The sequence below is a fragment of the Schistocerca gregaria genome, chromosome 8 (assembly GCF_023897955.1).
Source record: "Schistocerca gregaria isolate iqSchGreg1 chromosome 8, iqSchGreg1.2, whole genome shotgun sequence".
Taxonomy (NCBI): domain Eukaryota; kingdom Metazoa; phylum Arthropoda; class Insecta; order Orthoptera; family Acrididae; genus Schistocerca; species Schistocerca gregaria.
Window position 1 is genome coordinate 22,251,838 of NC_064927.1, and position 14,426 is coordinate 22,266,263.

The window sequence follows — 14,426 nt, forward strand, 5'->3', positions numbered from 1 at the left end:
CGGGATTGAATACAACAGTCACCATGCGCACTTTCTTCCTTGGGAGTAATGTCTCAAACAGTCTACGCTTTGATCGTTCCCTGCAAGACCAGTAGTAGTTTCCGATGCACATCTGGAGGCATTCTGTAATCTGTGGACCTTCAAAGTGTTGATGAAACACAGAAATTGCATCGGGAGTGAATACAACAGTCACCATGCTCACTTTCCTCCATGGGAGTAATGTCTCAAACAGTTTACGCTTTTATCGTTCCCTGGAAGACCAGTATAGTTTCCGATGCACATATGGGTGCATTCTGTAATCTGTGGACTATCAGAGTGTTGATGAAACTCAGAAATTGCATCGGGATTGAATACAACAGACAGCATGCGCACTTTCCTCCATGGGAGTAGTGTCTCAAACAGTCTACGCTTTGATCGTTCCCTGCAAGACCAGTAGTAGTTTCCGATGCACATCTGGAGGCATTCTGTAATCTGTGGACCTTCAAAGTGTTGATGAAACACAGAAATGTCATCGGGAGTGAATTCAACAGTCACTATGCGCACTTTCATACATGGGATTAATGTCTCAAACAGTCTACGCTTTGACCGCTCCCTTTAAGGCCAGTAGTAGTTTCCGATGCACATCTGGAGGCATTCTGGAATCTGTAAACTATCAGAGTGTTGATCAAACACAGAAATTGCATCGGGATTGAATACAACAGTCACCATGCGCACTTTCCTCCATGGGAGTAATGTCTCAAACAGTTTACGCTTTTATCGTTCCCTGGAAGACCAGTATAGTTTCCGATGCACATATGGGTGCATTCTGTAATCTGTGGACTATCAGAGTGTTGATGAAACTCAGAAATTGCGTCGGGATTGAATACAACAGTCACCATGCGCACTTTCCTCCATGGGAGTAGTGTCTCAAACAGTCTACGCTTTGATCGTTTCCTGGAAGACCTGTAGTAGTTTCCGATGCACATCTGGAGGCATTCTGTAATCTGTGGACCTTCAAAGTGTTGATGAAACACAGAAATTGCATCGGGAGTGAATACAACAGTCACTATGAGCACTTTCATACTTGGGATTAATGTCTCAAACAGTCTACGCTTTGACCGCTCCCTTTAAGTCCAGTAGTAGTTTCCGATGCACATCTGGAGGCATTCTGGAATCTGTAAACTATCAGAGTGTTGATCAAACACAGAAATTGCATCGGGATTGAATACAACAGTCACCATGCGCACTTTCCTCCATGGGAGTGATGTCTCAAACAGTTTACGCTTTGATCGTTCGCTGCAAGACCAGTAGTAGTTTCCAATGCACATCTGGAATCATTCTGTAATCTGCAGACCTTCAAAGTGTTGATGAAACACAGAAATTGCCTCGGGATTGAATTCAACAGTCACCATGCGCACTTTCCTCCATGGGAGTAATGTCTCAAACAGTCTACGGTTTGATCGTTTCCTGGAAGACCAGTAGTAGTTTCCGATGCACATCTGGAGGCATTCTGTAATCTTTGGACCTTCAAAGTGTTGATGAAACACAGAAATTGCATCGGGATTGAATACAACAGTCACCATGCGCACTTTCCTCCATGGGAATAATGTCTCTAACAGTCTACGCTTTGATCGTTCCCCGCAAGACCAGTAATAGTTTCCGATGCACATCTGGAGGCATTCTGGAATCTGTAAACTATCAGAGTGTTGATGAAACACAGAATTTGCATCGGGATTTAATACAACAGTCACCATGCGCACTTCCCTCCATGGGAGTAATGTCTCTAACAGTTTACGCTTTGATCGTTCCCTGCAAGACCAGTAGTAGTTTCCAATGCACATCTGGAGGCATTCCGTAATCTGCTGACCTTCAAAGTGTTTATGAAATACAGATATTGCTTTGGGATTGAATACAACAGTCACCATGCGCACTTTCCTCCATGGGAGTAATGTCTCAAACAGTCTACGGTTTGATCATTTCCTGGAAGACCAGTGCTAGTTTCCGATGCACATCTGGAGGCATTCTGTAATCTTAGGACCTTCGAAGTATTGATGAAACACAGAAATTGCATCCGGATTAAATACAACAGTCACGATGCGCACTTTCCTCCATGGGAATAATGTCTCTAACAGTCTACGCTTTGATCGTTCCCAGCAAGACCAGTAGTAGTTTCCGATGCACAAATGCAGGAATTCTGTAATCTGTGGACCTTCAAAGTGTTGATGAAACACAGGAATTGCCGCGGGATTGAATACAACAGTCACCGTGCGCACTTTCCTCCATGGGAGTAATGTCTCAAACAGTCTTCGCTTTGATCGTTTCCTGGAAGACCAGTACAGTTTCCGATGCACATCTGGAGGCATTCTGTAATCTGTGGACCTTCAAAGTGTTGACGAAACATAGAAATTGCCCCCTGATTGAATACAACAGTCGTCATGCGCATTTTCCTACATGGGAGTAACGTCTCAAGCAGTCTACGGTTTGATCGTTTCCTAGAAGACCAGTAGTAGTTTCCGATGCACATCTGGAGGCATTCTGTAATCTGCGGACCTTCAATGTGTTGATGAAACACAGAAATTGCATCGGGATTGAATACAACAGTCACCATGCGCACTTTCCTCCATGGGAATAATGTCTCTAACAGTCTACGCTTTGATCGTTCCCCGCAAGACCAGTAGTAGTTTCCGATGCACATCTGGAGGCATTCTGGAATCTGTAAACTATCAGAGTGTTGATCAAACACAGAAATTGCATCGGGATTTAATACAACAGTCACCATGCGCACTTCCCTCCATGGGAGAAATGTCTCTAACAGTTTCCGCTTCGATCGTTCCCTGCAAGACCAGTAGTAGTTTCCAATGCACATCTGGAGGCATTCTTTAATATGCTGACCTTCAAAGTGTTAATGAAACACAGATATTGCCTCGGGATTGAATACAACAGTCACCATGCGCACTTTCCTGCATGGGAGTAATGTGTCAAACAGTTTACACTTTGATCGTTCCCTGGAAACACCAGTAGTAGATTCCGATGCACATCTGGGTGAATTCTGTAATGTGTGGACTATCAGAGTGTTGACGAAACACAGAAAGTGCATCGGGATTGAATACAACAGTCACCATGCGCACTTTCCTCCATGGGAGTAATGTCTCAAACAGTTTACGCTTTTATCGTTCCCTGGAAGACCAGTATAGTTTACGATGCACATCTGGTGTCATTCTGTAATCTGTGGACTATCAGAGTGTTGATGAAACACAAAAATTGCATCGGGATTGAATACAACAGTCACCATGCGCACTTTCTTCCTTGGGAGTAATGTCTCAAACAGTCTACGCTTTGATCGTTCACTGCAAGACCAGTAGTAGTTTCCGATGCACATCTGGAGGCATTCTGTAATCTGTGGACCTTCAAAGTGTTGATGAAACACAGAAATTGCATCGGGAGTGAATTCAACAGTCACTATGCGCACTTTCATACATGGGATTAATGTCTCAAACAGTCTACGCTTTGACCGCTCCCTTTAAGGCCAGTAGTAGTTTCCCATGCACATCTGGAGGCATTCTGGAATCTGTAAACTATCAGAGTGTTGATCAAACACAGAAATTGCATCGGGATTGAATACAACAGTCACCATGCGCACTTTCCTCCATGGGAGTGATGTCTCAAACAGTTTACGCTTTGATCGTTCGCCGCAAGACCAGTAGTAGTTTCCATTGCACATCTGGAAGCATTCTGTAATCTGCGGACCTTCAAAGTGTTGATGAAACACAGAAATTGCCTCGGGATTGAATTCAACAGTCACCATGCGCACTTCCCTCCATGGGAGTAATGTCTCAAACAGTCTACGGTTTGATCGTTTCCTGGAAGACCAGTAGTAGTTTCCGATGCACATCTGGAGGCATTCTGTAATCTTTGGACCTTCAAAGTGTTGATGAAACACAGAAATTGCATCGGGATTGAATACAACAGTCACCATGCGCACTTTCCTCCATGGGAATAATGTCTCTAACAGTCTACGCTTTGATCGTTCCCCGCAAGACCAGTAATAGTTTCCGATGCACATCTGGAGGCATTCTGGAATCTGTAAACTATCAGAGTGTTGATCAAACACAGAGTTTGCATCGGGATTTAATACAACAGTCACCATGCGCACTTCCCTCATTGGAGTAATGTCTCTAACAGTTTACGCTTTGATCGTTCCCTGCAAGACCAGTAGTAGTTTCCAATGCACATCTGGAAGCATTCCGTAATCTGCTGACCTTCAAAGTGTTGATGAAACACAGATATTGCCTCGAGATTGAATACAACAGTCACCATGCGCACTTTCCTCCATGGGAGTAATGTCTCAAACAGTCTACGGTTTGATCATTTCCTGGAAGACCAGTGTAGTTTCCGATGCACATCTGGAGGCATTCTGTAATCTTAGGACCTTCGAAGTATTGATGAAACACAGGAATTGCCGCGGGATTGAATACAACAGTCACCGTGCGCACTTTCCTCCATGGGAGTAATGTCTCAAACAGTCTTCGCTTTGATCGTTTCCTGGAAGACCAGTACAGTTTCCGATGCACATCTGGAGGCATTCTGTAATCTGTGGACCTTTAAGTTGTTTATGAAACACAAAAATTGCCTCGTGATTGAATACAACAGTCACCATGCTCACTTTCCTCCATGGGAGTAATGTCTCAAACAGTTTACGCTTTTATCGCTCCCTGGAAGACCAGTATAGTTTCCGATGCACATATGGGTGCATTCTGTAATCTGTGGACTATCAGAGTGTTGATGAAACTCAGAAATTGCATCGGGATTGAATACAACAGTCACCATGCGCACTTTCCTCCATGGGAGTAGTGTCTCAAACAGTCTATGCTTTGATCGTTCCCTGCAAGACCAGTAGTAGTTTCCGATGCACATCTGGAGGCATTCTGTAATCTGTGGACCTTTAATGTGTTGATGAAACACAGAAATTGCATCGGGATTGAATACAACAGTCACCATGTGCACTTTCCTCCATGGGAGTAATGTGTCAAACAGTTTACACTTTGATCGTTCCCTGGAAACACCAGTAGTAGATTCCGATGCACATCTGGGTGAATTCTGTAATGTGTGGACTATCAGAGTGTTGACGAAACACAGAAAGTGCATCGGGATTGAATACAACAGTCACCATGCGCACTTTCCTCCATGGGAGTAATGTCTCAAACAGTTTACGCTTTTATCGTTCCCTGGAAGACCAGTATAGTTTACGATGCACATCTGGTGTCATTCTGTAATCTGTGGACTATCAGAGTGTTGATGAAACACAAAAATTGCATCGGGATTGAATACAACAGTCACCATGCGCACTTTCTTCCTTGGGAGTAATGTCTCAAACAGTCTACGCTTTGATCGTTCACTGCAAGACCAGTAGTAGTTTCCGATGCACATCTGGAGGCATTCTGTAATCTGTGGACCTTCAAAGTGTTGATGAAACACAGAAATTGCATCGGGAGTGAATTCAACAGTCACTATGCGCACTTTCATACATGGGATTAATGTCTCAAACAGTCTACGCTTTGACCGCTCCCTTTAAGGCCAGTAGTAGTTTCCCATGCACATCTGGAGGCATTCTGGAATCTGTAAACTATCAGAGTGTTGATCAAACACAGAAATTGCATCGGGATTGAATACAACAGTCACCATGCGCACTTTCCTCCATGGGAGTGATGTCTCAAACAGTTTACGCTTTGATCGTTCGCCGCAAGACCAGTAGTAGTTTCCATTGCACATCTGGAAGCATTCTGTAATCTGCGGACCTTCAAAGTGTTGATGAAACACAGAAATTGCCTCGGGATTGAATTCAACAGTCACCATGCGCACTTCCCTCCATGGGAGTAATGTCTCAAACAGTCTACGGTTTGATCGTTTCCTGGAAGACCAGTAGTAGTTTCCGATGCACATCTGGAGGCATTCTGTAATCTTTGGACCTTCAAAGTGTTGATGAAACACAGAAATTGCATCGGGATTGAATACAACAGTCACCATGCGCACTTTCCTCCATGGGAATAATGTCTCTAACAGTCTACGCTTTGATCGTTCCCCGCAAGACCAGTAATAGTTTCCGATGCACATCTGGAGGCATTCTGGAATCTGTAAACTATCAGAGTGTTGATCAAACACAGAGTTTGCATCGGGATTTAATACAACAGTCACCATGCGCACTTCCCTCATTGGAGTAATGTCTCTAACAGTTTACGCTTTGATCGTTCCCTGCAAGACCAGTAGTAGTTTCCAATGCACATCTGGAAGCATTCCGTAATCTGCTGACCTTCAAAGTGTTGATGAAACACAGATATTGCCTCGAGATTGAATACAACAGTCACCATGCGCACTTTCCTCCATGGGAGTAATGTCTCAAACAGTCTACGGTTTGATCATTTCCTGGAAGACCAGTGTAGTTTCCGATGCACATCTGGAGGCATTCTGTAATCTTAGGACCTTCGAAGTATTGATGAAACACAGGAATTGCCGCGGGATTGAATACAACAGTCACCGTGCGCACTTTCCTCCATGGGAGTAATGTCTCAAACAGTCTTCGCTTTGATCGTTTCCTGGAAGACCAGTACAGTTTCCGATGCACATCTGGAGGCATTCTGTAATCTGTGGACCTTTAAGTTGTTTATGAAACACAAAAATTGCCTCGTGATTGAATACAACAGTCACCATGCTCACTTTCCTCCATGGGAGTAATGTCTCAAACAGTTTACGCTTTTATCGCTCCCTGGAAGACCAGTATAGTTTCCGATGCACATATGGGTGCATTCTGTAATCTGTGGACTATCAGAGTGTTGATGAAACTCAGAAATTGCATCGGGATTGAATACAACAGTCACCATGCGCACTTTCCTCCATGGGAGTAGTGTCTCAAACAGTCTATGCTTTGATCGTTCCCTGCAAGACCAGTAGTAGTTTCCGATGCACATCTGGAGGCATTCTGTAATCTGTGGACCTTTAATGTGTTGATGAAACACAGAAATTGCATCGGGATTGAATACAACAGTCACCATGTGCACTTTCCTCCATGGGAGTAATGTCTCAAACAGTCTACGCTTTGATCGTTTCCTGGAAGACCAGTAGTAGTTTCCGATGCACATCTGGAGGCATTCTGTAATCTGTGGACCTTCAAAGTGTTGATGAAACACAGAAATTGCATCGGGAGTGAATACAACAGTCACTATGCGCACTTTCATACATGGGATTAATGTCTCAAACAGTCTACGCTTTGACCGCTCCCTTTAAGTCCAGTAGTAGTTTCCGATGCACATCTGGAGGCATTCTGGAATCTGTAAACTATCAGAGTGTTGATCAAACACAGAAATTGCATCGGGATTGAATACAACAGTCACCATGCGCACTTTCCTCCATGGGAGTGATGTCTCAAACAGTTTACGCTTTGATCGTTCGCTGTAAGACCAGTAGTAGTTTCGAATGCACATCTGGAAACATTCTGTAATCTGCGGACCTTCAAAGTGTTGATGAAACACATAAATTGCCTCGGGATTGAATTCAACAGTCACCATGCGCACTTTCCTCCATGGGAGCAATGTCTCAAACAGTCTACGGTTTGATCGTTTCCTGGAAGACCAGTAGTAGTTTCTGATGCACATCTGGAGGCATTCTGTAATCTTTGGACCTTCAAAGTGTTGATGAAACACAGAAATTGCATCGGGATTGAATACAACAGTCACCATGCGCACTTTCCTCCATGGGAATAATGTCTCTAACAGTCTACGCTTTGATCGTTCCCCGCAAGACCAGTAATAGTTTCCGATGCACATCTGGAGGCATTCTGGAATCTGTAAACTATCAGAGTGTTGATCAAACACAGAATTTGCATCGGGATTTAATACAACAGTCACCATGCGCACTTCCCTCCATGGTAGTAATGTCTCTAACAGTTTACGCTTTGATCGTTCCCTGCAAGACCAGTAGTAGTTTCCAATGCACATCTGGAGGCATTCCGTAATCTGCTGACCTTCAAAGTGTTTATGAAATACAGATATTGCTTTGGGATTGAATACAACAGTCACCATGCGCACTTTCCTCCATGGGAGTAATGTCTCTAACTGTCTACGCTTTGATCGTTCCCAGCAAGACCAGTTGGAGTTTACGATGCACATCTGGAAGCATTCTGTAATCTGTGGACCTTCAAAGTGTTGACGAAACATAGAAATTGCCTCCTGATTGAATACAACAGTCGTCATGCGCATTTTCCTACATGGGAGTAACGTCTCAAGCAGTCTACGGTTTGATCGTTTCCTAGAAGACCAGTAGTAGTTTCCGATGCACATCTGGAGGCATTCTGTAATCTTTGGACCTTCAAAGTGTTGATGAAACACAGAAATTGCATCGGGATTGAATACAACAGTCACCATGTTCATTTTCCTCCATGGGAGTAATGTCTCAAACAGTCTACGCTTTGATCGTTCCCTGCAAGACCAGTAGTAGTTTACGATGCACATCTGGAAGCATTCTGTAATCTGTGGACCATTAAAGTGTTGAAGAAACACATAAATTGTCTCGGGATTGAATACAACAGTCACCATGCTCACTTTTCTCCAAGGGAGTAATGTCTCAAACCGTCTACGATTTGATCGTATCCTGAAGACCAGTGGCAGTTTCCGATGCACATCTGGTGTCATTCTGTAATCTGTGGACTATCAGAGTGTTGATGCAACACAGAAATTGCATCGGGATTGAATACAACAGTCACCATGCGCACTTTACTCCATGGGTTTAATGTCTCAAACAGTTTACGCTTTTATCGTTCCCTGGAAGACTAGTGTAGTTTCCGATGCACATCAGGGGACATTCTGTAATCTGTGGACTATCAGAATGTTGATGAAACATAGATATTGCATCGGGATTGAATACAACAGTCACCATACGCACTTTCCTCCATGGGAGTAATGTCTCATACAGTCTACGATTTGACCGTTCAATGCAAGACCAATAGTAGTTTCCGATGCACATCTGGAGGCATTCTGTAATTTGTTTACCTTCAAAGTGTTGATGAAACACAGAAATTGACTCGGGATTGAATACAACAGTCATTATGCACATTTCCCTCCATGGGAGTAATGTCTCAATCAGTCTACGCTTTGATCGTGCCCTGGAAGACCAGTAGTAGTTTCCGATGCACATCTTGAGGCATTCTGTAATCTGTAAACTATCAGAGTGTTGTTCAAACACAGAAATTGCATCGGGATTGAATACAACAGTCACCATGCGCACTTTCCTCCATGGGAGTAATGTCTCAAACAGTTTACGCTTTGATCGTTCCCTGCAAGACCAGTAGTAGTTTCCAATGCACATCTGGAGGCATTCTGTAATCTACTGACCTTCAAAGTGTTGATGAAACACAGATATTGCCTCGGGATTGAATACAACAGTCACCATGCCCACTTTCCTCCATGGGAGTAATGTCTCAAAAAGTCTACGGTTTGAACATTTCCTGGAAGTCCAGTAGTAGTTGCCGATGCACATCTGGAGGCATTCTGTAATCTTTGGACCTTCGAAGTGTTGATGAAACACAGAAATTGCATCCGGATTGAATACAACAGTCACGATGCGCACTTTCCTCCATGGGAATTATGTCTCTAACAGTCTACGCTTTGATCGTTCCCAGCAAGACCAGTAGTACTTTCCGATGCAAAATGGAGGAATTCTGTAATCTGTGGACTATCAGAGTGTTGATGAGACACAGGAATTGCCGCGGGATTGAATACAACAGTCACCATGCGCACTTTCCTCCATTTTAGTAATGTCTCATACAGTCTACGCTTTGATCGTTTCCTGGAAGACCAGTAGTAGTTTCCGATGCACATCTGGAGGCATTCTGTGATCTGTGGACCTTCAAAGTGTTGATGAAACACAGACATTGCATCGGGAGTGAATACAACAGTCACTATGCGCACTTTCATACATGGGATTAATGTCTCAAACAGTCTACGCTTTGATCGCTCCCTTTAAGACCAGTATTAGTTTCCGATGCACATCTGGAGGCATTCTGTAATCTGTAAACTATCAGAGTGTTGTTAAATCACAGAAATTGCATCGGGATTGAATACAACAGTCACCATGCGCACTTTCCTCCATGGGAGTAATGTCTCAAACGGTCTACGCTTTCATCGTTCCCTGCAAGACAAGTAGTAGTTTCCGATGCACATCTGGAGGCATTCTGTAATCTGTGGACCTTCAAGGTGTTAATGAAACACATAAATTGCCGCGGGATTGAATACAACAGTCCCCATGCGCACTTTCCTCCATGGGAGTAATGTCTCAAACAGTCTACGGTTTGATCATTTCCTGGAAGACCAGTAGTAGTTTCCGATGCACATCTGGGGGCACTCTGTAATCTGTGGACCATCAGAGTGTTGATGAAACACAGAAATTGCATCGGGATCGAATACAACAATCACCATGCGCACTTTCCTCCATGGGAGTAATGTCTCAAACAGTCTACTTAAGACCACTAGCAGTTTCCGATGCACATCTGGAGGCATTCTGTAATGTGTGGAATATCAGAGTGTTGACGAAACACAGAAAGTGCATCGGGATTGAATACAACAGTCACCATGCGCACTTTCCTCCATGGGAGTAATGTCTCAAACAGTCTACGATTTGATCGTTCCCTGGAAGACAAGTAGTAGTTTCCGACTCACATCTGGTGTCATTCTGTAATCTGTGGACTATCAGAGTGTTGTTCAAACACAGAAATTGCATCGGGATTGAATACAACAGTCACCATGCGCACTTTCCTCCATGGGAGTAATGTCTCAAACGGTCTACGCTTTCATCGTTCCCTGCAAGACAAGTAGTAGTTTCCGATGCACATCTGGAGGCATTCTGTAATCTGTGGACCTTCAAGGTGTTAATGAAACACATAAATTGCCGCGGGATTGAATACAACAGTCCCCATGCGCACTTTCCTCCATGGGAGTAATGTCTCAAACAGTCTACGGTTTGATCATTTCCTGGAAGACCAGTAGTAGTTTCCGATGCACATCTGGGGGCACTCTGTAATCTGTGGACCATCAGAGTGTTGATGAAACACAGAAATTGCATCGGGATCGAATACAACAATCACCATGCGCACTTTCCTCCATGGGAGTAATGTCTCAAACAGTCTACTTAAGACCACTAGCAGTTTCCGATGCACATCTGGAGGCATTCTGTAATGTGTGGAATATCAGAGTGTTGACGAAACACAGAAAGTGCATCGGGATTGAATACAACAGTCACCATGCGCACTTTCCTCCATGGGAGTAATGTCTCAAACAGTCTACGATTTGATCGTTCCCTGGAAGACAAGTAGTAGTTTCCGACTCACATCTGGTGTCATTCTGTAATCTGTGGACTATCAGAGTGTTGTTCAAACACAGAAATTGCATCGGGATTGAATACAACAGTCACCATGAGCACTTTCCTCCATGGGAGTAAAGTCACAAACAGTTTACGCTTTGATAGTTCCCTGGAAGACCAGTAGTAGTTTCCGATGCACATCTGGTGTCATTCTGCAAACTGTGGACTATCAGAGTGTTGATGAAACACAGAAATTGCATCGGGATTGAATACAACAGTCACCATGCGCACTTTCCTCCATGGGAGTAATGTCTCAATCAGTTTACTTAAGACCACTAGTAGTTTCCGATGCACATCTGGAGGCATTCAGTAATCTGTGTACCTTCAAAGTGTTGATGAAACACAGAAATAGCATCGGGAGTGAATACAACAGTCACCATGCGCACTCTCCCACATGGGATTAATGTCTCAAACAGTCTACGCTTTGATCGTTCCCTGCAAGACCAGTAGTAGTTTCCGATGCACATCTGGAGGCATTCTGTAATCTGTGGACCTTTGAAGTGTTGATGAAACTCAGAAATTGCCTCTGGATTGAATACAATATTCATCATGCGCATTTTCCTCCATGGGAGTAATGTCTCAAACAGTCTACGCTTTGATCGCTCCCTTTAAGACCAGTAGTAGTTTCAGACGCACATGGAGGCATTCTGTAATCTGTAAACTATCAGAGTGTTGTTCAAACACAGAAATTGCATCGGGATTGAATACAACGGTCACCATGAGAACTTTCCTCCATGGGAGTAATATCTCAAACAGTTTACGCTTTGATCGTTCCCTGGAAGACCAGTAGTAGTTTCTGATGCACATCTGGAGGCATTCTGTAATCTGTGGACGTTCAAAGTGTTGTTGAAACACAGAAATTGCATCGGGACAGAATACAAAAGTCACCATGCGCACTTTCCTCCATGGGAGTAATGTCTCAAACAGTTTACGCTTTTATCGTTCCCTGGAAGACCAGTGTAGTTTCCGATGCACATCTGGGGACACTCTGTAATCTGTGGACTATCAGAGTGTTGATGAAACACAGAAATTGCATCGGGATTGAATACAACAGTCACCATGCGCACTTTCCTCCATGGGAGTAATGTCTCAGTCTACGCTTTGATCGTTCCCTGCAAGACCAGTAGTAGTTTCTGATGCACATCCTGAGGCATTCTGTAATCTGTGGACCTTCAAAGTGTTGATAAAAAAACAGAAATAGCAGCGGGAGTGAATACAACAGTCACCATGCGCACTCTCCTACATGGGAGTAATGTCTCAAACAGTTTACGCTTTTATCGTTCCCTGGAAGACCGGTGTAGTTTCCGATGCACATCTGGGGACATTCTGTAATCTCTGGCCTATCACAGTGTTGATGTAACACAGAAATTGCATCGGGATTGAATACAACAGTCACCATGCGCACTTTCCTCCATGGGAGTAATGTCTCAAACAGTCTACGCTTTAATCGTTCCCTGCAAGACCAGTAGTAGTTTCCGATGCACATCTGGAGGCATTCTGGAATCTGTAAACTATCAGAGTGTTGATCAAACACAGAAATTGCATCGGGATTGAATACAACAGTCACCATGCGCACCTTCCTCCATGGGAGTGATGACTCAAACAGTTTACGCTTTGATCGTTCGCTGCAAGACCAGTAGTAGTTTCCAATGCACATCTGGAAGCATTCTGTAATCTGCGGACCTTCAATGTGTTGATGAAACACAGAAATTGCATCGGGATTGAATACAACAGTCACCATGCGCACTTTCCTCCATGGGAGTAATGTCTCAAACAGTTTATGCTTTTATCGTTCCCTGGAAGACCAGTATAGTTTACGATGCACATCTGGTGTCATTCTGTAATCTGTGGACTATCAGAGTGTTGATGAAACACAAAAATTGCATCGGGATTGAATACAACAGTCACCATGCGCACTTTCTTCCTTGGGAGTAATGTCTCAAACAGTCTACGCTTTGATCGTTCCCTGCAAGACCAGTAGTAGTTTCCGATGCACATCTGGAGGCATTCTGTAATCTGTGGACCTTCAAAGTGTTGATGAAACACAGAAATTGCATCGGGAGTGAATACAACAGTCACCATGCTCACTTTCCTCCATGGGAGTAATGTCTCAAACAGTTTACGCTTTTATCGTTCCCTGGAAGACCAGTATAGTTTCCGATGCACATATGGGTGCATTCTGTAATCTGTGGACTATCAGAGTGTTGATGAAACTCAGAAATTGCATCGGGATTGAATACAACAGACACCATGCGCACTTTCCTCCATGGGAGTAGTGTCTCAAACAGTCTACGCTTTGATCGTTCCCTGCAAGACCAGTAGTAGTTTCCGATGCACATCTGGAGGCATTCTGTAATCTGTGGACCTTTAAAGTGTTGATGAAACACAGAAATTGCATCGGGATTGAATACAACAGTCACCATGTGCACTTTCCTCCATGGGAGTAATGTCTCAAACAGTCTACGCTATGATCGTTTCCTGGAAGACCAGTAGTAGTTTCCGATGCACATCTGGAGGCAATCTGTAATCTTTGGACCTTCAAAGTGTTGATGAAACACAGAAATTGCATCGGGATTGAATACAACAGTCACCATGCGCACTTTCCTCCATGGGAATAATGTCTCTAACAGTCTACGCTTTGATCGTTCCCCGCAAGACCAGTAATAGTTTCCGATTCACATCTGGAGGCATTCTGGAATCTGTAAACTATCAGAGTGTTGATCAAACACAGAATTTGCATCGGGATTTAATACAACAGTCACCATGCGCACTTCCCTCCATGGGAGTAATGTCTCTAACAGTTTACGCTTTGATCGTTCCCTGCAAGACCAGTAGTAGTTTCCAATGCACATCTGGAGGCATTCCGTAATCTGCTGACCTTCAAAGTGTTTATGAAATACAGATATTGCTTTGGGATTGAATACAACAGTCACCATGCGCACTTTCCTCCATGGGAGTAATGTCTCAAACAGTTTACGCTTTTATCGTTCCCTGGAAGACCAGTATAGTTTACGATGCACATCTGGTGTCATTCTGTAATCTGT